General features: G+C 50.0%; 1 long non-coding RNA gene across 1 annotated transcript in view; it reads left to right on the top strand.

The window, feature by feature from the left end:
• The first annotated feature begins 1,244 nt into the window (after positions 1-1,244).
• The window catches only part of LOC119970974, a 28,384-nt gene continuing 7,187 nt past the window's right edge, over positions 1,245-22,441 (top strand). Inside the window, exon 1 of the long non-coding RNA XR_005461707.1 lies at positions 1,245-1,385. This is a non-coding gene — a long non-coding RNA (uncharacterized LOC119970974). The remainder of the gene's footprint in view (positions 1,386-22,441) is intronic.

The raw sequence follows: 22,441 nt of genomic DNA on the forward strand, positions 1-22,441 counted from the left end.
TGTGATAATAAGCGATTTTCATTTCAGATGGAGTTTAATCCGGATAAATGTGAGGTAATGCATTTTGGAAGGTCTAATGTAGGTTGGGAATATACAGTGAATGGTAGAACTCTCAAGAGTATTGAAAGTCAGAGAGATCTAGGTGTACAGGTCCACAGGTCACTGAAAGGGGCAACACAGGTGGGGAAGGTAGTCAAGAAGGCATACGGCATTCTTGCCTTCATTGGCCGGGGCATTGAGTAGAAGAATTGACAAGTCATGTTGCAGCTGTACAGAACCTTAGTTAGGCCACACGTGGAGTATAGTGTTCAATTCTGGTCGCCACACTACCAGAAGGATGTGGAGGATTTAGAGAGGGTGCAGAAGAGATTTACCAGGATGTTGCCTCGTATGGCAGGCATTAGCTATGAGGAGCGGTTGAATAAACTCGGTTTGTTCTCACTGGAACGATGGAGGATGAGGGGCGACCTGATAGAGGTCTACAAAATTATGAGGCGCATAGACAGAGTGGATAGTCAGAGGCTTTTCCCCAGGGTAGAGGGGTCAATTACTAGGGGGCATAGGTTTAAGGTGCGAGGGACAAAGTTTAGAGTAGATGCATGAGGCAAGTTTTTTACACAGAGGGTAGTGGGTGCCTGGAACTCGCTGCCGGAGGAGGTGGTGGAAGCAGGGACGTTAGTGACGTTTAAGGGGCATCTTGACAAATATATGAACAGGATGGGAATAGAGCGATACGGACCCAGGAAGTGTAGAAGATTGTAGTTTAGTTGGGCAGCATGGTCGGCATGGGCTTGGAGGGCCGAAGGGCCTGTTCCTGTGCTGTACTTTTCTTTGTTCTTTGTTCTATTACTGATACTGGTAAATCCAATGAGAGGAAAAACTAGTTTGAATATTCTGTTGAATCAAAGCAATTATTTTCAGATAAATATATTGAGAAACACCCCAGTCACGACATTATGATACAGAACCATTACTTTAGGTGATTCATTCAAACTCAAACGTAATTTGTTTGTTCTCCTGTCATTTAATTGTTTGGTCTGCACGTATATCTTCTGTGGTCAAGGGTGTGAGCGGTAGCTCTGGATAAAACTGAATACCTTTCTGTGTGGCATTTGCAGTGCCTTTGTTTTGCAAAGGATCATTCCCTCTCCAATGCTCCAAATAGGTTGTATTAATGTCTGGGACATTTCTGGAACACTTGATAAACATATGGATGATAAGGGAATAGTGTAGCTGGGCTTTAGAGTGGTTACACAGGTCGGCGCAACATCGAGGGCCCTTCGAAGGGCCTGTACAGTGATGTAATGTTCTATGTTGTATGAATACACTGTGAGGGTACAGCTGTCAGAACACTGCCTGCTAACACCGCTGTGGAATCAGAACAGGTAGAACCAGACACATGGATATTTTGGGTGGTGATCAATGGGTGTGGGTGGTGATCACTGGGTGGTGATCAGTGGGTGTGGGTGGTGATCACTTCATGGTGATCACTGGGTGGTGATCACTTCGTGGTGATCACTGGGTGGTGATCACTGGGTGTGGGTGGTGATCAGTGAGTGGTGATCACTGGGTGGTGATCACTGGGTGTGGGTGGTGATCAGTGAGTGGTGATCACTGGGTGGTGATCACTGGGTGGTGATCACTGGGTGTGGGTGGTGATCAGTGAGTGGTGATCACTGGGTGGTGATCACTGAGTGGTGACCATTGGGTGTGGATGGTGATCACTGGGTGGTGATCAGTGGGTGTGGGTGGTGATCACTGGGTGGTGATCAATGGGTGTGGGTAGTGATCAGTGGGTGGTGATCAGTGGGTGGTGATCAGTGGGTGGTGATCAGTGGGTGGTGATCAGTGGGTGGTGATCAGTGGGTGTGGGTGGTGATCACTGGGTGATGATCACTGGGTGGTGATCAGTGGGAGTGGGTGGTGATCACTGGGTGGTGATCAGTGGGTGTGGGTGGTGATCAGTGGGTGGTGATCAGTGGGTGGTGATCAGTGGGTGGTGATCAGTGGGAGTGGGTGGTGATCACTGGGTGGTGATCAGTGGGTGGTGATCAGTGGGTGGTGATCAGTGGGTGTGGGTGGTGATCACCGGGTGGTGATCACTAGGTGGTGATCAGTGGGTATGGGTGGTGATCACTGGGTGGTGATCACGGGGTGTGGGTGGTGATCACTGAGTGGTGATCACTGGGTGGTGATCACGGGGTGTGGGTGGTGATCACTGGGTGGTGATCAGTGGGTGTGGGTGGTGATCACTGGGTGGTGATTAGTGGGCGTGGGTGGTGATCACTGGGTGGTGATCAGTGGGTGTGTGTGTGGGGACCGAGATGGCGCCAGGTCCCTGAGGGAGACTGTGTCTTGGCGGCCTTCGGGGTACGCCACGTAGGAACACTGCGACTTTGCATGGAGTAGCTGTACCCTCTCGATGAACAGATCTGCCTTGTGGAGCTGCACGTGCTTGCGGAATAGAACGGGTCCTGGAGATGCCAGCCACGTTGGAGCGAAACCCCGGAGGTGGACTTCCTGGGGAAGGCAAAGAGACGTTCATGGGGGGGTTCGTTAGTCGCAGTGCAAAGGAGCGACCGAATGGAGTGAAGGGCGTCGGGGAGGACCTCCTGCCAGCTGGAGGCCGGGAGATTCCTGGACCGTAGGATGCCGTTCCCAGCTGGACGGCCTTCCAGACCGTCCCATTCTCCCGCTCCATCTGCCCATTTCCCCAGGGGTTGTAGCTTGTCGTCCTGCTCGAGGCAATGCCCTTGCTGAACAGGAACTGACGCAGCTCATCACTTATGAATGAGGATCCCCGGTCAATGTGCACATAGGCGGGGAAACCGAACAGAGCAAAGATGGTGTTGAGGGCTTTGATGACGGTAGCAGACGCCACATCGGGCATTGGACAACAAAGCGGAATCTGGAGTATTCGTCGACCACGTTAAGAAAGTACGTGTTTCGGTCGGTAGAGGGGAGGGGCCCTTTGAAATCCACACTGAGGCGTTCAAAGGGGCGGGAGGCCTTCACCAGGTGCGCTCGGTCTGGCCGGTAGAAGTGTGGTTTACATTCCGCCCAGACCTGGCAGTCTCTGGTGATAGCCCTGACCTCCGCGATGGAGCAGTGCAAATTGCGGGCCTTTATGAAGTGAAAAAACAAGGTGACCCCTGGGTGACAGAGATTGTCGTGCAGGGTGCGGAGTCGGTCCACTTGTGCGCTGGCACATGTACCTCGGGATAGGGCATCGGGGAGGCTCGTTGAGCTTACCGGGGCGATACAAAATCTCATAATTGTAGGTGGAGAGCTTGATCCTCCACCTCAAGATCTTATCATTTTTGATCTTGCCCCGCTGTGTGTTGTTGAACATGAAGGCAACCGACCGTTGGTTAGTGAGGAGAGTGTATCTCCTGCTGGCCAAGTAATGCCTCCAATGTCACACAGCTTCAACGATGGCTTGGGCCTCCTTCTCAACGGAGGAGTGCTGAATTTCGGAGGCATGGAGGGTGTGTGAAAAGAATGCCACGGGCCTGCCTGCCTGGTTGAGGGTGGTGGAAAAAGCGACGTCTAATGCATCGCTCTTGACTTGGAAGGGGAGCGTCTCGTCGACCGCGTGCATCGCAGCCTTGGCGATGTCGGCCTTGATATGGTTGAAGTCCTGGTGAGCCTCGGCTGTCAGTGGGAAAACAGTGAATGAGTGGGCGGGCCTTGTCCGCATAGTTTGGGACCCACTGGGCGTAGTACGAGAAGAACCCCAGGCTTCGTTTGAGAGCCTTGGGGCAGTGGGAAAGGGGGGAGTTCCATGAGTTTGCAATCCGGGGTGAGGTTTGCAAACAGAGAAGGTGGGTCGACCTTAAGGGCCGTGAGACTGCATACAGTAATTGGTGGTAGGGGCCCGCCAAATTCCAAGGTTAGGCTTTGGAGGTTGCACTGGAAGTCCAGACCGAGTAGCAAGGCAGCGCAGCGGTTGGGTAGGATGTAGAGAAGGAAGCCGCTGAACTCTACGCCCTGGATGATGAGGGTGGCGGTGCAGTACCTCCGGATCGCCACGGAGTGGGATCCAGAGGTCAGGGAGATTCTCTGGTTAATGGGGTGTACCGGGAGGGAGCAGCGCCTTACCGTATCGGGGTGGATGAGGCTCTCAGTGCTCCCGGAGCCCATAGAACAGTACAGCACAGAACAGGCCCTCCGGCCCTCGATGTTGTGCCGAGCAATGATCACCCTACTCAAACCCACGTATCCACCCTATACCCATAACCCAACAACCCCCCCCCTTAACCTTACTTTTTAGGACACTACGGGCAATTTAGCATGGCCAATCCACCTAACCCGCACATCTTTGGACTGTGGGAGGAAACCGGAGCACCCGGAGGAAACCCATGCACACACGGGGAGGACGTGCAGACTCCGCACAGACAGTGACCCAGCCGGGAATCGAACCTGGGACCCTGGAGCTGTGAAGCATTTATGCTACCATGCTGCCCAGAAGGCATAATGTCTCGTGCCCATCGACCTTCACTGTCGTCGACGCGGTCTCGAGGTTGTGCGGTCGGGACTGGTCGATCGTGATGGAGGCGAGATGCGGCTGGTGTTGGAAGGCCCCTGGCTGGCCGGCGGCGTTGCAGGCAATGAGCATCCCAATGAGGTGCCCGACGAGCAGGGGTCCTGGGGCGGGGAAGATGGTGGCGCCCATGGACGCACGTGGCGGGCGACGGTAAAGTTGGTGGTGCCCATGGGCTGCACATGTCCTGAGGCAAGCAAGATAGTGGCGCCCACGGGCCGCACAAAGTCTGAGGCGAGCACGATGGCGGCGCCCACGGGCCGCACGAGGTCTGAGCGAGGAAGATGGTGGCGCCCAGGGGTCGCACGTGGTGGGGTGCAGGGACAATAGCGTTGATCGGGCGGGCCTGGCACACAGCAGCGAAATGTCCTTTCTTCCCGCAGGCCTTGCAGAGCGCGCTCCGTGCCGGGAGCGCTGCCGGGGGTGTTTTGTCTGTCCACAGAAGTAGCATTTGGGTCCCCCGGGATTGGCTGGCTGACGCGCGGCACAGGCTTGGGGTTGGCTGGGGGTGGTCACTGGTGGGGTCCACGATGGGGTGTTCGCTGGCAGGGTCCATGATGCCCGGGGGGAGGCCGTGCGGTCAAGGGCGTACATTACGGGAGGCGACTGTGAGTGAGATCGCGAGTGCTTGGTCGCCGCGAGGTCGAGGGTAACCCCTTCTAAGAGGCGCTGGCGGATGTAAGCGGACCCTATGCCCGTAACAAAAGTGTCTCTAATTAGAAGTTCAGAATGTTCAACGGCTGAAACGGCTTGGTAATCACAGTCCCTCGCCAGGGCATGGAGGGCACACCAGAAATCTTCCACAGGCTCACCGGGGAGTTGATGCCGATTGGACAGGAGGTGCCTGGCATAGATTTTGTTGATCTGCTGAGTGTAGTTCTCCTTCAGTAGCGCCATGGCCTCAGGGTAGGTAGGCACATCCCGGATGAGGGGAAAGATATCGGAGCTTAGCCGTGTGTACAGGATCTGGAGTTTCTGTGCCTCTGAGGGTGATTCAGTCGCAGATCCTATGTATGCCTCGAAGCAAGCTAGCCAATGGGCGAAGGCCGACTTGGTGTTGTCTGCTTGAGGGTGCAGCTGCAGGCGATCAGGCTCGATGCGGAGATCCATTGTTGTAAAATCTCTGCATAATAAATTGTTGCACTATCAATTACGACAAGACGAGAGTAGAGAGTAATCGAGGCTTTAGTACGCAGAGATGTGTAGCCTCCCGCAGCTGCTGCCAAAATGGCTGCAGCTCGGAGAGCCCACACACTTATACTCTGCCTACTGGGCGGAGCCAGCTGGCAGGGATCTACCCCCGTACCTGTAATACAGGAGCCTTACCGTAATACACCTCATATGAAATATATATACAACAGTGGTGACTACCACAGCTACTTAATGTTTCCAGCTGCTTCGTTAAGTTTTCTTTCTCTTTCTCATTCACTACACCCAAGCTTAACTAGCTTCACAAAGAAGAGTCATCAGATACACACATTCAAACACCAAACAATACCATACACCTCATCCACCAAAGCCTCCAGTTCAGCATCCAAATATCTCACAGGCCACCTCTCTCCCATGTTAAACCAATTTCTCACGTTTCCCAGGTCAGATTCATTTACTGCATGATTGCCAACATTTGCTGCAGCAACAATGTAGTCGAGCTGTTATCTAACGCAACCCCTTCCAACCTACCCACCTCACTGACTGCATCAGAGCCTCGATATCAGCATCAAGTACATCCAGCCTCAAAGTGAGTCCCCTCTATGTTACCCAACAATAGGCTTTGGGCTCAGGAGGTAAACCTGTAATACAGCAGTGTGGCACACCTGTTCCTTGCCCGGGGACTCTCTGTGAGATTCCCAATACAACTCCAATTACTGTCAGAACTGTGCTCTGGGCTCATGATGAAAAGAAACTGGGATATAAAGTGCCATAGTTATTTTAGTAAGAAAGTGAATAGCAGAGAAGGAAGAATATGTGAACTCAGGCTGAATATGGCAGACAGGCCTGATTCTGGGATTCCTGACCTCATTCCCAGGCCGTCTGGGTGTGGGCTGGTTTCTGTGAGAAGGCCGCAGCTGGCACCCCTCACCTGGCCAGCTCCATTCTGGAGATGGGCACCTCCTGCTTCTCTGCAATTTCCATGGAGTCGGGCCCGAACGTTACAGATTTGTGGTTGATGACCCCTCAGGGGAATAATGAACCATTGTCTGCAAGAGAGGACCTGTTTTGTTATGCTCTTGACGTAGCATAAGATGCTTCCTTGATGTGCACTCTGACAAAGGAAGGTTCAGACTTGGAGATAGCTTTAACACATTTATTAAACTGTTAACAATTCTCCTACTTGGATTCGACTCTACTGTTAATCCTTCTATAGCTACTCAGACTGACGAACCAGTCTGCTACAATCCACGTGGCGGGTGTGATGTGATTCAAATCAACCCTGTGTCTGTACTCACTGAGTGTCTCCGCTGGAAAGAGGAAGATCATGTGTGCTGTGTCCTTTTATATGGGTTGGTGTAATGCCCCCCTGTGGTAGTGTCACGTCTGTGTGTATCGTGAATGCCCATTGGTCGTGTCCTATCTTACTGGCTTATTGGTTGAATGTCTGTGTGTCATGTCTCTGGTGCTCCCTCTAGTGTCTATCTAGTCTATGTGTATGTACATTAACCCCTTGTGTATTTACAGTGATGCATATCACCACATCCCCCCTTTTATCGTGTTGCATATTTTCTGTACAGTGTAAAAGAAAATTGAACATAAACAGGTAGATAAGTGATGCCATGTACAAGTTATGATGACTGTGATTGTTAAACAATAAGTCTAAATCATATACATGAGTCCAAAATTCTGTAATTATTATGGTCGAGTGTCTTTCTTGTTTGGTTGGTGAGGTGGTGATGTTGATGGTGGCATTGCTCTGTAAACGGCGTCAGTGTCCCAGTGCGTAAAGAACCAAGAAGTGGTCATATCACTTTGTTGTCTGATTTGGAGTCTTTTTTTCTTCCGATGCTTGTGGTAGCAATTCTTGATGACATCTGTCCTGAAAGTTGGGTTGCCTGTTGGTAGTGTAGCAAACGTGAATTGCAAAAATGCATTGTCCTGCCCTGGTATGTCATTGTACTGAGCTGAGCAGTAACAGTATCCCTCATGGGCAGAGTTGTACCATGTCGTACCAGTCGTTGTTTCATTGGTGTTGTTTTTGTCGTGCTTGTTGTCGACGTTGTTGCCACTGGTATGCTTCTTGTTATTGCCTTTGATGTTGTTGTTGTGCTGGTTGGTTCTGTGCTGCGCTCAAGGACCACACTTTGTGGATAATACGAGTCCTTCACACAGTTACTCATTTCAGCATGCTTTGTGGCATCTGCTGTTTCCTTGAGCGTGCCGTCACTGAGTTTGCGGCGCTCCGTTTGGAGTCATGTCCAGCTTACTTGACTCAGCTTTGGCTTGTGGTTTCACCCCATCTGGAGTCTGGTCTGTTTCACCTGAGTCAGTTTTGGCTTCTTGACACTCCCCGTCCGGAGTCTGGTCTGTTTCACCTGAGTCAGTTTTGGCTTATTGATGCTCCCCGTCCGGAGTCTGGTCTGTTTCACCTGAGTCAGTTTTGGCTTATTGACGCTCTCCGTCCGGAGTCATTTCAGGTTCACTTGAATCTTCTGAGGTTTCTTGATGCTCCACGTCCGGAGTCAAAAGGTTCAGGAATGCATTTGCTTGTGGAGAGGCTCGAGTGAATGAGGTTTGAAGTAATGTGGTGTCACCGGAGTCACCAGTAGTCTCACTGTGATTGTCGGGTGCCTCTGTACACATTAGCTAAGGTCTGTCACATTGCACATCTTGTATCGGAAGTGGGATGCTGTCATCACTTGTCACACATGCAGTGGGTAGAGCCTCAGTGTCTTCTTGCTTTGCACTTGAGCGTGGTAGACTGTCATAGTCTGCTTGCTGTGCACTTGAGCGTGGTAGACTGTCATAGTCTGCTTGCTGTGCACTTGAGCGTGGTAGACTGTCATAGTCTGCTTGCTGTGCACTTGAACGTGGTAGACTGTCATAGTCTTTCTGTTGTTCACTTGAGCGTGGCTGACTTGCATCGTCTGCTGCTGGTTGCTCAGAGGAGGTTGCTAGACCCTCATGGTCTTGTTCATGCAAGGACTGCGCTTTGGAGTCTTGCGCTGCTTCCATCATGGAGGCTGTCCACGGGTTCGCTGTGGAGGCTTGTGTCACTCGAGTCACTTCTTGTTCATGCAAGGACTGCGCTCTGGAGTCGTGCATTGCTTCTATCGTGGAGTCTGTCCACGAGCTCGCTGTGGAGGCTTGTGTCAGTGGAGTCACTTTCTGTGTGGAGACGTGCAGTTGTCTCGCTGCCACTTCTTGTTCGTGCAAGGACTGCGCTCTGGAGTCTTTCATTTCTTCTATCATGGAGTCTGTCCACGAGCCCGCTGCGGAGGCTTGTGTCACTGGAGTCACTTTCTGTGTGGAGACGTGCAGTTGTCTCGCTGTGAAGACCGTCATCGCTTTCTGTGTGGAGGCTGGGACCCTTCGTGTTGCGTGGACCACTCTCTGTGTGGAGTCGTAGACTCTTCGCGGTGCGTGGACCAGTCTCTGTGTGGCAGTGAGGAAATGAATAAATGAATGTGATAAAATTAGACTTATTAGTTAAGATAGGATAGATAGTAGGGCCGGTCCGATGTTAGTAGGGCCGGTCTGATGGTCGTGAGCTCACAGACAAAGGACAAAGAGATTTAGCCAAAGCCTGTTTGAAACCATCGGGGGAGGGTGACCGCATGGTGAGCAAGGTGAAAAGGATGCTGGGGTTACAATGCAAAGTGACCAATTAGGATATAGGGCCAGGTCAGGAGGTGTATAGAATGACCAATGGGAAGCTTATATGTGAATCTTGCTGTGATTTTGAATATATCAGCAGAAGTTTCTTTGTATACTCTCTCTCTTTATTCTGGGCTCTCAGAAGACAGTGTGTGTGTCCTGAGGTCCTATGGATTGAGTCAGCCTTGCAAGTTAGTTATTATTAAATGATATGATACCTGCAAATCCATCTCAGATTTTATTGAATCTAGACTGACAGCAAATTAACCAGGAATCTACATTTGGTGCCGAAATCTGGATTTCTCGACTATCTTGCCTTTCATCTGCGAAATCAGAATTGGATTGCTCTCAGACGGGGAGAGAGGAATTATGGGCCCCACGGTATTTTTATATCGATTTTCCTCTGTCTCGTATTCTGCTAACAGTCTAATCACTCGCATTTGATTAGGTTCGATTGCCTCGACGAAATCAAAGGTCAGTCTGATGGATTCAAAGATTTTATTTCAGTCATTGCAGGTATGGTTAAGTTTTGGAATGAGGCGAACAGTTCAGTTGGTGTCTGATGGGATGTTGCCTGGTTACTCAGTTGCATGAGGCGAATAGTTCAGTTGGTGTCTGATGGGATGTTGCCTGGTTACTCAGTTGCATGTGAGTAGCAAATTAAAAATTGGCTCTATTAAATTATACTTTAATTCGGTTAAGGTCTTTAACGGATTGATGTGATATCGCGCAACAGTTCAGTAAAAGACCGCTGATGGAATGTTGGCGCACACTTCAATTCCGTTCAATTCTAATTTGATGAAAAATTGGTTAAGGTCCGTACCGGGTTGATGTGATGTCGTGAAACAGTTCAGTGAAGGAAGGATCGCTGATGGAATGTTTGCGGACAGTTCAATGCCGTTCAACTGTAGCTTCGCGAAGATATGGGTTGTTTGAATGAAACAGAATTGGGTTATAAATGACTTTTGTGTTGATGAATGAACGTATACGGATGTGAATTCCTTTGTCTGAATGGAGATCTCCAATGAATGAATGAGTCTGTTTTATAAGAATGTGATAACCTCTGTTCCTAGTTTTGTGAAATGTTGTGTTTTAGGAGGTATTAAAGTGAGAGTTAAAACGGAGTAAGTATTTGAAAGTTCTTCAGAACCTTAGTAATTATGATGTGGGAGTTAATTAAACATAATTCTCAGGAAGAAAACAAAAAGTGAAATCAAACTGTATAAATTGGGATTTGTAAATGATTAGTTGCAACTCGGCATAGTCTTGGCTGAAAAAAAATAATAATAAATAAATAAATAAATAAAATAGTTTCACATCAATTAGAAGTTATAAATGGCCGGTGGGCAATGTGCTCAGCACTAAATGGACACAAAGAGATTTCCAAGCAGACAGCTTTGTGTAAGCTGTACTGCATGGCTCCGCAGGGTCCTAGTGCCCGATGAGCACGAAAAGTCACTTGCAGAAATAATGATGTTTAGCATGTTATAGACATTGAAGAAGGAGATTTGGAGAATAAAGATATTGGACCAGAAGTTAGATTAAGAGAATTAATTGCAGTATCAGGAAATGAGAATCTGATTGCAGGGAAATATTTAATAAAAAAATTGATGCAGAAAAATTAAGATATTAAAACTAATTGCTAATTTAGAGGAAGTTTGGGTGAAGCTACCAACTAAGACTTCAGGGAACATCATCCGTGAAGCTGTAAGATGTGAAGACAAGATTAGTTCAGATTCTGAGTACACATACAGTCAGCTGATAAAGTTCAAATGTCATGTTTGGATCTTACTTTCATACAAATCCGGTCGTCATCAAAATAAAGTAATTAAAGTAAATGCAGTAGCACTATCAGGAATGTATCAAGGGAAGGTTTTGACCAGATTGGATCACTGGGTGAGCAAAAGAGGAGGAGTTTGAGATTCTTCGCATCTCACTCAGGGGTGCAATAACAGAAGGAGGAGGCTTAACAGGCCTTAATTGTATGATGTACATCAAGGATAAGGAAAATAAAAAGGTTCAAAAAGACGTTATGTCAGAATTTAAATAAAAAGGTTCAAAAAGAAGTTATGTCAAAATTTAAAAATCTGGTCACATTGATCAAATACAGAGGAATTATGATACTCGATCGGCAGCCTACGGGCAATGAGCGTAGGAATGTAATCAGTAAAGATTTAAATGTATGGAATGATAGAACAAGGGCGGTGATTAATGGCCCTCAGTTTAAAATGGTTCACAGTGAGTATCAGGAAACCACAAGTCTGGATTGTGGGGCATTCTGTAGCCCGGTTGTTTGGACTGGTAGTAGTCATATGAAACCCAGGAGACGGTCAGATACTGAGTTATCAGGAGAATGGATAATGCATTTGCAAAGACAGCGATGGGATGCTGCAGCCCCCAGGGAGATTTGGGGCATTCATGATTGTTTTGTGGAATATCAGGCAACTTTAATGATTGAGGTTTGTGACCACAGGGGGGATTTTGAATCCAAGAGCATGGAGCAGTGCAGCACAGGGCAGGCCCTTCGGCCCTCGATGTTGTGCCGAGCAATGATCGCCCCACTCAGACCCACGTATCCACCCTATACCCGTGGCCCAACGGCTCTCCCCCCCCCCCCCCCCCCCCCCCCCCTTAGCCTTGCTGTTGGGACACTACGGGCAATTTAGCTTGGCCAATCCACGTAACCCCGCACATCTTTGGACTGTGGGAGGAAACCCACGCACACCGGGGGGGGACGTGCTGACTCCGCACAGACAGTGACCCAGCCGGGAGTCGAGCCTGGGATCCTGGAGCTGTGAAGCATTTGTGTTAACCACCATGCTACATAAGTGTCAGTGTAAGTGGGATAGATTAATGACAACGTGCAATTACTGCAAGGATAATTTGGCCGACAACAATGTGACTTTAAAAGGCTGTGCAATCTTGTAGACAAGTGACAGACTTATGGTATCGATTTGTGAGGCAGTACGTGGGCTATGCTAGATGGCACTTCTGGAATATCCAAGCACGGATAGGAAGATACAAATTAAGAAATAGGGCCCTCTCCGCCTTTGACCTGTTCGTTTTAGTTTCAGATGAAGCAACGATCATACCGATGAAGAACCTGAACAACACTCTGCAGAAGAATGTTTCAGACAGTATGGGAAAAAACTAATGATACAATTGGCTACATGTTTGAGGGAATTGAATGATAGAGCCCGGAAGAAAGACCTTACGGGTTAGCAACAAATCAAAATATCAAATTATTACTGAATACTGAAACCTCCGGTCAGACATCTCTAACGGGACGTTAGCTGATGGGTGATCTGTGGTCTCCAGGAGGGACGTATTACGCGGAGGAGTTATTAAGGGTCTCGGCAGACAGCAGTGACTGACGAGGAACCCCCGTATTTTAAATGACAGTAGTCTGGAACAGTGCATCTCAAACTATCTGATGTGGCGTACCGGCAGTTTTTCCAATGTGCCAGGGACCGGTGAGCGAAACAAGCCAATCCAGGATTACTGTCTCTTTCTTTTCTGGAAACACTCCACGTACCGGTACGTACACGTACCACACTTTGAGAGGCTCTGGTCTAGAATATTGGCAGCTTGCTGCCGCGAGGGGAAATTTGTAACCAATATAGCATTGGAGAGTATAACAGTTGTTACAGACTAAATGTCCTGTAAGTTGTTTGGGAATGTTATGTATAAATTCAATTGGGTTGTAACCACAAGAAGTTACCTGTACTAAGTGCGTGAGTGGTGTTTAAGAAAAAACAAATAATGGCAAGTATACACTCCATGCGGTAAGGAAAATGATAACAGACAACAGGGGGTTGAAGAAAACGGAGCTATTGTCTCAAGTAAGCCAGGGCTGGCGGGCTACATGATTCAGTACAATGTTCGACGTCAGAGTCAGGAAGTCAGAAATAGAAACAGGATTGGTTGACGCTCCTGCAATTAATAAAGCAAGATAATCAGTGCATGATACAAAATATCAGCAATTACCATTCCTATGGGAAACGGAAAGCACTTCCTACAAAAAAAAATCCCAGTGAGGGATAAGGACCTTTTGATCGCTGATGGACTGAGTTGTGGGCTGCTTCTAAGGGACATGAGGACGCTTTTATGGTGCTACTGCCCCGAGGTAGTCAGATGCCTTGAAGGTAGTGGAACAACCGGAATGGCTATTGTGTTACCTTCCTGAGCGGCGGCAGCTATGGTTCACGGTGATTGGACTTGAGGAAAGCACCTCACAAAGGGTCTATTGACACTGGTCTGCGAGATGGATGCATTTACCATTGATTTTCCTGCACAGTTTACAAATCATGACATGTAAACACGAATGACAAGGCTGAGGGATAGTTGCTAGTCAGTATAACTATAAGAAGGATATAAATCCTAAGGGCAACACGGTAGTATTGAGGATGGCTATCTATCTAGTCAGATTCAGTTCGGGGTTATCTCTCATAGCTTGGTCATGGGGTTTTACCTGATGCATGGATTGATAATACTTGTTATTATAATTGTAGACTGCACAATCATTGGATGCCTTAGTATGTGTTGTACGCTGGCTATGGCTCGGATGATGCCGATAGGCTTGGCCCATCATTATTCACCAAAGATGACATCTCGTCACTGGTGACCATGACACCAGACGGAAGAGGACGGAGAGCCAAAGGCTGTAAAAATGTGATGAGGTGTTTATGTACGGAATACCGACTCAGTTAAGTTCTGTTAACGGGCCTCATTTTATTGGACAGATTAACAAGGAGTTCTGCTCCCAGTTGGGGATATGCCAGCAGTTAGACTGTGTGGACAGACCGCAGTCAGCTGGGTTGGTTGAGAGACATAATCAAACCCTCAAAACTAAATTGGCTAAATTAAGAGCGGACACGGGGCTTAAGTTGCTCTCCGGTGTCCTCATTCAGCTGTAGGTCACACCTGCAGGATCGGCCTGGCTCTCTCCTGCCGAGTCTTTTCCGGCAGGCCCATTAGAACACCCTGGAACCTGCCTGTTCCCAGATTGGTCCAGGTTCACCATCTGACTAAAGAAAGGACTAACTATGTTCTAGCCCTCACTAACACCCTCGCCAGGTCCGTGCAGCTCACTCGTCACCGTCCCTATCACATAGCTCGCTCTCAGTGCAGCCTGGTCGTTATGTCATGGTCAAAAATTGGACTCGGAAAGGGTTAGAGCCACGATGGGAGGGGCCTTTCCAAGTTCTCCTTACCACCCCCACTGCAGTTAAAGTGGAGGGGTGGAGTGTTTGGGTCCACCTCCACCACTGTAAAAGGTCGGTCACTAACCTGCCTCCCTTCCCCAGTGCTATTTTACAGGTGTGAAGCATGATGGGGTGGCTACACGCCGCCTGTGTGATCTTCGGCATCGCCTCGCTTAGAGTGACATCGGCGGCGGTAATGGAACAGGGGAATATCATCTACATCTGTAACCCCAACCGAAGTACCCGGACATTCCACCTCTGCAAAAATGACGTTCTTCGCTGCCCCCATATACGAGGACGTGGTATCGACTCATGGAAGGTCATCCGGTTAACGGACCATGCAGGACTTATGACGCAATTGCACCGGTCCCAATGATGGGAAGGGAAGACTGCATGGACATTGCCTTGTTTTTGGAGCATATGTAAATTTGATTTTGGATGTGTTAACCTTGATGCCTTACAGGTAAAATCAGACTGTGAGGAGGGGGTAGGAAGAGGTTGTGAGAGAGAAAGAGGGACTAGACAGAGGAAGGGCTGTGTAAGAGGGGAGGTACAACCAGACGTAGGTTATCAGGAGATGTACTTAATTTATTTAGGATCCGGAATGAGGGAAACCTGGACGGTATGAATCTCTTCTAGATTTACCACCGCTTGTATGGCCAGGGGAGGGTTGTCTGCTACCCAAACCCCACATCGGTGTCTAGGTTATTTTCTGTTTCACCCCTTTGGGGCACTCCCCAAACTGTGGTTCATTGTCAGAGTTCCGAGCCACCGCCCGCGCAAGTTACTCTTCCTTACGATCCAGGTTCGGCCCACCGGCTATTCGCCTTCCCCTTCCTCGGGATAATTCCCACTCTCACTAGGATAAGCTTCAACGGTGGAGGGCATATATACCTAGCCCCTTCACTCCCAATAGAGATTCCCGGTCATATGAGAATTGTTTCAGCAGTGAGAGGTACGGCTGTTGCTGGTAGAGATGAAAATGAATATAACATGTCTGTCCTCCACTTGTACTGATCCAAAGTGTTGCATAACCCTGACATCAGGTCAATGTGCCTGTTACAATGCCACTTGTGTCCCGTTGACGCTAGGCATCCAGCTCCTTTGTAGCTGGGCGAATGTCTCTCATATCACTTTTGAGTCTAGGGCGTTCCGCATTGCTATGAGGCCCGAATGGGCGTTCCGAAGCTGGATGAAATGGGCTACTGGGGGTTCCCTGCTCAATCAATATACTGATTGTGATGCCAGCCGGTACACGGAGCAAGGATACTACTTTTTCATTAATGGCACAGCGACCAATGTTTAGTCACTCCCATTTCCCCGCCAAATTGCTATCGGGACTCTAGTCCCCACCACAGTCCCCTGCCCCACTGAGTGGATACTGCACCATAAATTGGCGCGTCGGTCAGTCTCAGCCGAATTCTGCGAAGGTTGGAAAAAACCTCAGGTTCCAGCACCCAACCGGGGCCACTCAGCCGGATGGGGAATTCTGAGCGCCTAGACACTGGGGGGTATGGGGGGTTCCTTGGCGGTCAACGATAGGAAGTATTTTATTTGCGGCCTTACCATCCTGGGAAACGAGACCTTAGGGGCCCTCGGGGCAATAACCAGGGAATTATCTCAACTCAGGTTGTTTGCCATGCAGAACCGTTATGCTCTTGACTATCTCGCCTGCATCTTTGTGGGTACGATCATCCTTAAATGCGTGATGGGTAAAATGCAGGGTGCCGTGAAACAGCAAGCGATTGCGCATGCACAGATCGCTGTTCCTTTACTTGGGGTCTTTTTCGCAATTGCGCATGTGCGGCTTCTCGCACATGCGCAAACGGACCTTCCCGTTCGGTGCGCTCTTCGCACAACTGCGCATGTGCGGCTCCTTTTCCAATTTGGCCGCAAATCAAAACTGCCGTTTTCTGCAATGGACAGCTTACCTTCGCCTCGTGGTCAGGATTGGCGCCTCTTTTACTGTTTGTTCTTGTACCTGCCTCGCAGAATTCTTGGAATTTGTCCAGGACTGCCTGGAAGTCGCTCTTGTTTTGCCCCTTTGAGTATTTGAAGGTCTGGAAGATTTCAGGTGCTCTTGGACCCGCAATGGTTTGTAGAAGCTTTATTTTCTCTGCATCCGCCATGCCATCTAAGTCGGACGATACCAGGTAGATCTCAAATCTCTGCCTGAACCAACGGCAGTTTTCACTGAGATTGCCTTGGTATCTGAGCTGCTGTGGAACCGGAATCTCGAACATCATCTTTCCTGGGTGCCGTTGCTGGTTGTCACTGTTTGCTGAGTTGTAACTATATGGATTTAACAGGTGACTCCGTGGTGCCATGTTTTGTTATGTCCTTGACGTAGAATAAGCTGCTTCCTTGATGTGCACTCTGACAAAGGAAGGTTCAGACTTGGAGACAGCTTTAACACATTTATTGAACTGTTAACGATTCTCCTACTTGGATTCGACTCTCCTGTTAATCCTGCTATAGCTACTCAAACTGATGAACCAGTCTGCTACAATCCACGTGGTGGGTGTGATGTATTTCAAATCCACCCTGTGTACTCACTGAGTGTCTCCGCTGGAAAGAGGAAGATCATATGTGCTGTGTCCTTATATATGGGTTGGTGTAATGCCCCCCTGTGGTAGTGTCACCTTTGTGTGTATCGTGAATGCCCATTGGTCGTGTCCTATCTTATTGGCCTGTTGGTTGAATGTCTGTGTGTGGTTTCTCTGGTGCTCCCTCTAGTGTCTATCTAGTCTACGTGTATTTACATTAACCACTTGTGTATTTACAGTGATGCATATCACCACAGAGCCTTTTAGAAATTTTGGGCGCAACCTTCAGGGAAAATTTCCAAGTGTTGTAGCAAGCGGGAATTGCCGCAAATTTCCTGGCGCTCGGCCCAGCGAAACCGCAAAGCAATTTAACATTAATTGGTCCACTTAACTAGACCTCATGGGCTTCTCGCCGCAAATAATGGCTCGCCAGCCAATTCGCCGTGACCACGCTCGCCAGCTCCCCGCTAACAAAGTCGAGAGGCATTTAAACTGCACTTGCTTGGCCAACCCCAGCCAACTCACAACAATGGCGCCGAGGAGGCCGGCCCCAAGATTTGGAGACGCTGACCTAGGGAGGCTCCTGGATGCAGTGGAGGAGGGATGTCCTGTTCCCCCGGAGGTCCCAGAGGGTGAGCCACAAGGCCAGCCAGTACTGCCCGGGATGTGGCGGCAGCTGTTAGTTCCAACAGTCTGACCAAGAGAACTGGGCAGCAATGCAGGAAGAAGGTCAACGACCTACACCGGGCAGCACGAGTGGGTAGACACCAATGCCCCCATACAGCCCCCCGCCCCACCCCAAGGGAGCATCCACTACCCAACGCTCCAAGTGAGCCCCAGCCCTCTCTCCCCCTTCCCCCCCCCCCCCAACCCCGCCACCTTCACACAATCTCTCCCACCACTGAACTGCACGTGTGGCTAACGGTGCCTCTCTGTGTCTCCTCAGGAAAAGCTCCCACAATCGGCGGGAGTAGGCCCAGACTAGCTGTGGTGTGCCGGATTGAGAATCCTCATCTCCTTCGAGGAGTGCGTCTTGGAGGTGTGGCCTAGGACGGGTGGGGGTGGGGGGGGGGGGTCACCAACGCAGAGGCTGGCGGACGCCACAGAGGTGAGGAATCACTGGGATCCACCCGGAGGACCTGTCAAACTTGAGCAGTGATTGCCTTACTGACTGACTCATCCCTCCCACTGACCACATGTCTATTCCCCCGCAGGTCCTCCAGCCGATGGCCCATCCCGGGTGGCCGCCTCTCCTGCCTCCGAGGAGAATTCCTCGGAGGATAGCTCCGAGGATGCAACTGTTATAGTCGCGGCACAGCTGTCAGCCCCACCCGCCACCATCGCAGATACACACACCTCGGTGGGACATGTTAGTGGCCAGGCTTCGGGGCCACAACCTGGTGAGCACCACACTGCTGCTGATGTACATCAAATGGAGGCAGGAATTCCCAGACGAGACAGCAGTCGGAGGTCTGCTGGATCCCAGGACCCAGCTGGGTCCCAGCCTGAGGCTGAGCCTCTGGAAGTGGGTTACCTGAAGCTGATGGAGATGATAGGGAGCAGCCGGGACATTCAGAGGGAGATGTCAGCATTGCCCCGATCTCGAGACCCCTCAAAGCAACTCCCGAATCTCCCCATGCCCCAACTATAATGGGGTCATTGAGCCCCCCACACCCCACCTAATAAGGACAGGGCACCCCCAGGCTTGATCCTGGCACGGGCAAAATGTTTGAGGAGCCATGGAGGTGAGTGGAGAGGTACAGCTTGGCATGGGGTACATGAGGGGTCATGAAGGTAGTTGGGGGCATTCACCTGGCATGGGGGCTTGATGTGGTGTGGATGGTACCTGGGAAGTATGTGAGGCTGAGGGCTGGAGGGTCTTTTAAAAAGAAAAACTGGGACAAATCCCACAGCTCTGAGATGGACCTTTTAATCAGCCCATCTTGGCACTCGGCAGCCTCTGTGGCTGCTTCCAAACTACTTACCTGGTTGGCTATCCCACTCTCAGGGCCCCTGCCCCCTGGCAATGAAGATCCCACCATTGGCGACACCTTCTCCCACTACTTGCCTTGGGAATTAAAACTCAGGCCTTTGTGTCTGAGATGATTTTGGGAAGTGCTCAAACTAAAACCTCAAAGGTGTGCTGTAGATCCATTCTCTCAACATGACTTTACTTTGGGCCTAATGAATCCTATTGTTTGCTTAAAAATGTCTCATTGATTTTACTAAAGTATGAATTTAGAGCAACATATTCAGATAAATGGAGTGAATTTTAACCACAAAATTGGTGACTTTGTTTGGGGGCAGTGCTAATGGGTTAAAAAAAAATCACAGTCCAGACAGAAACCTACCTCCAACCCACCCACTTCTGATTGTAAGAGAGATGGCCGGGGGTGAAGTCCAACCACCTTCAAGGAAGGGAGCTCAAAATTTAAATATTATAAAAAGTCTACGAGCCTCATTGTTATGTAACATTTTCAATCTAACTGTGGACAGCTGGGTTTCCGAACCTCAGCAACCTCAGCAGTTCAACTGAGGTGAAGACAGTTGGATCGAGGAAGTAAGTGTCTTTCCGCTGGCTTCCTCGATCCGGCGTGCCTGTCTGGGCCTCCCTCATCACCAGATACATGCCCAATACTTCCAATCTCCTGCAAACCTTCCCTGAGGTCTCAGACCTCCCGCCCCCATCCTATGACTTCCTTCTAACCCCACAGCCCTCTGATCCCCTGCACCCCCGATCATATAATAAACCAACATAATAAAATCCCCCACAAGGCTTGATCAGCCATGATCTTATCAAATGGTGGAGCCAGGCTTGAAGGACTGAATGGCGTACTTCAGGTCCTATTTTCTATGGTCTTATGGTTTCCAACGCCCACATTAGTGGTCGATGGTCTCCCCTTCCTAGACCTATGGCATCCCTCAGGGACTTCTGATTTCCCCGCCCCACCAGATCAGGCTGATATCCACCCCTCCTGGCCTCACTCTTCATCCAAAGGCTGTAATCCCCACCCAAGTCCTCCAATCTCTTCTTCTTGGCCTCCGAACCCCCACCTGGGACCACTGACCCCTGGATTGGTACCCACCCTGGGACACAGAATCATCTTCCCCACCCCCTGACCCCCTCTGGTGTCAACCCTGCCTTGGAGATGTGCTGCAGAGACTATTACCATCCATCCCCCCCAGGTGCTGACCTACCTAATTCTGCAGCCTCCTCTGCATTGCTCCCTGTCCAATGGGAGGTCAAACCTATCAGTCAGGAAAGGTTCCTAATGGAAAACTCACAGTATGGGGGGGGGGGGGTGCATGGCATTCAGCTTTCCTGCACTGTGATGATAACCCCACCTCTACCTTCCCCTCTCCACCCACCTCCCAAAAGGCCACGTAAATTAAAATCCAAGTACTTCATTGTGATGCGTTGCCTGATACATTCAAGTTGCTGCAAGCAGATAAAGAGGGTTTTAAAATTACAATTAAGCTTTAAGAGGCTATCCCAATTTGTTTGATGGCTTTAATCTCTGTCCATACAGCCCTCAGTGAGTCACACTTATACATTAACCAAAAGAGTGGGTGACCTACTCTTGCTTTGCTGTCAGTGCTGCCCCCAGCCATCCAGTAGGAGGCGCTTGGCAGTGCCAGTCTGTGAAGGAGGACGAGTTTTCTTTCTGTTCTATCTCAGCTATTTGGGCCATGGCCAGCACCAATTTAAACCGATCTCACTGTCCAACATTCTGAAGTCAGTTGGCAACAGGAAAGCTGCAGTCCATATGGAAATGCAAAGTTAAGTGTCAGAGAATAACAGTGTATCACATGAACCTTATACAGAGTAGAAAATGGAAGCAGTGGGCACACAGATACTTGAGAACATTATTCATCTTAGGGCTGTTCGAAAACACAAAATGTGAACTGATTGCTGGCTGCTTTGAGGCAAGGTACACAAGTGATTTTTAATTGATTTTACACAGGTTCACACAAAGAATGTAAACACATTACCTGAGGAGTCCTTGAATTCCGTGGCATCCCAGTGCCAACATTCATGGCATTGATCACTCCCCATTCAATTCTTTGGCATGAGAATGTGGAATCTACAGCAAGTCTGCCAGCAACTTAGGAGCACCTTAATTTGAATATCATAAGTCTATTTACGTATGGTACTAAATTGGTGGTGTTGTTCAGAACGAGGGTGGTGTCCAGGCACAGACCGCCGTTGCCACAGCCTGCAAGGCAGCCATCTTGCTGCCCACCCCACTGACCATCCACTTTAGCTCCTGGTTCTGCAGAGTGACACCGGCCGTATGGGTACACCCACCCCTGCACCAGACCCGGCGCCATACCACCCCCACTTGGCCGCCACCCTCTGGCAGGGCACCACCTAGGGCAATGCCCATGGTAGCTCCTACAGGGGTGCTGGAACAGGGGTCGCGGAGCATACTCCTGGCAAGTGCAGTGGCAGCCAATGGTATCTCTGGTATCAGGGATGGACGGGTGCCAGGGTCGCAGACCCCCATTGTACCAGGCCTCAACGGGGCCAGGGGTGCGGAGATGGAGAAGACATGCTGGGGCAGAGCCCGCAGTGCCAACCGGGACCACCGTGTAGCCTATTGGACTTGGTTGGGCACGTGGGTACGTACCATGTTAACATGTCGACCTTTCACCCCCCTGCAGACAATGGATATTGGAATTTAACCAGCAATGGTGGCCTTCCTTCTAGTCGCCGCAGCTTTGGGGGATACCCTGCGGCTGTACCAACTGGAGGAGGAGGAAGGTGCAGCAGCGAAGTGTGCAGTAGTGGAGTGTGCCCCACAGGAACAGAAGGCAACCTCCCAGGATGGAGAGCCAGCTGTCCAACAGGCCGAGGAGGAGGTGCCAAGGAGGCGCTGCATGAGGCCTTGTGTGTACTGGCACCGCCTGTTCTTCGAGGACCTGCTGGATCGGGCATGCCATCGAAGACTCCAGCTGAGCAGGGAGACAGTGCAACATATCTGCCAGATCATGCCACACCTGGCACAGCAGGGGTATGGGGGAGGACACTCGCTCAAGGTGACGGTCACCCTGAACATTTATGCCACAGGCGCCAAGTGGGGACCTGTCCGGGATCTCACAGACCTCAGTGCACAGGTGCATCTGTGCCGTCATGGAGGTACTATATGCCCAAGTGGCATAATAAATCCACTTCAATGTGGAACGAGCCTACCAGGATGCCCGAGCAACGGGATTCGCTGCCATTGCTGACATGCCCAGGTCCAGGGGGTGATCAACGGGATGCATGGCCCCCTACGCGCACCTGCAGATGACAGGCCGCTCTACACAAACCGAAAGGGGTTCCACTCGATGAACAT

This window comes from Scyliorhinus canicula, chromosome 9, assembly GCF_902713615.1.
Source record: "Scyliorhinus canicula chromosome 9, sScyCan1.1, whole genome shotgun sequence".
Lineage (NCBI taxonomy): Eukaryota > Metazoa > Chordata > Chondrichthyes > Carcharhiniformes > Scyliorhinidae > Scyliorhinus > Scyliorhinus canicula.